A 1,375-nucleotide genomic window follows, 5' to 3' on the forward strand; every position below is an offset into this window, starting at 1 on the left:
GTCTTGTTCCTCCCCGTCCACTAGTATTTACACGATTATCCACTTGACCACGACCTGTTGGCACATACCCAGATCCTCGACCCCCAGAATATCCATATCCTCGACCTCCAGCAAAACCAAATCCTCTATTCTTTGCTTGCGGACAAACAGTACTTATATGTTGGGGTGAATTACAAATATAACATCTTYGCATCATCCGACAATCTCGAGCTATATGTCCAGGTTCCTGACATTTAAAGCAGACTCGAGATTCTGTATTACAATTTCCTTGATGTATTTTATGACATCGAGCACATGTCTTATCATTGAATCTTGAGAGTGGTCGATTCGTATTTTCCATAAACCTCGGTCTACGGAAATCAGTAAYAKTAACTTCCCCCTTTCTTTTCTCTCCAACCCTTTCTTGTGGTTGTCGGTTAATATCTTGTTYCAGTATTTCAGCAGCATCAACTGCCGCCTGAAATGTTGTCGGATATCTGGATATCACATATTTTCTAAGATTTGCCTCCAATCCCCAAATATACTTTATTACTTTACTATTTTCAGATACAATATAAGCTTCGGCAAACCTTGATTGTTCCATAAATATCTCAGTATACTGTCGAACTGACATAGTTCCTTGTTCAAGACAAAGGAAATCATCTTCCAACTTTCGAACTGCAGCTTCAGGACAATACTGCATTTTAAACTTCACCACAAATTCTTCCCAAACCATGGTTTTCAAAATATTCGGGTCTGAACTAGAGAGAACTTCCCACCAATACAGAGCACTTGATCTCAAACGAGATACARCAAACATAACTTTATCTTCTTCTGCACTTTTACTGATATGCAGACTTAGTTCAATCTCCTTAAGCCAACACATAGCTTTGACAGGATCACGCTCACCAGAAAATTTAGTAGGTTTACACGCAAGAAACATCTTAATATCTCMTCCCTTTTGTTCTGAGGATGCAGTAATAGGTACAGATGTACCAGTTACCGGTGTAGTGGCTCCAACTTCCTCTTGCTCAGAATTTCTTTCTACATTTGGGTCAGTTTGGTTTGTACGTTTTAACAAATTTACCAAACTCTCCTGAAATTTTCAAATTTTCCCAACTCAGTTGCTAACATTTCCTGAGTAATATATTCAGGGTCGGAAACATTTTGTCCACCCCTCGCTCTTCCTCGTCCTCGGCCAGACATTGAACTTTCTTGAGCCAAAAATTCCTGGTCCCCAGGAGTTTCTTGTCTAGTTCATCGCCCTCTTCCTCGTCCTCTACTACGACTTCGCGTTTCAATTACATTTTCTGGATTCTCTTCTTGCGTAACATTCTTTCTTCCACGACCTCTTCCATAATCAGCAGAGGTTCTTTCAAACTGATTGGGAGTATCT

This window comes from Cynara cardunculus (assembly GCF_001531365.2).
Source record: "Cynara cardunculus var. scolymus isolate 2C chromosome LG 10, CcrdV1, whole genome shotgun sequence".
Taxonomy (NCBI): domain Eukaryota; kingdom Viridiplantae; phylum Streptophyta; class Magnoliopsida; order Asterales; family Asteraceae; genus Cynara; species Cynara cardunculus.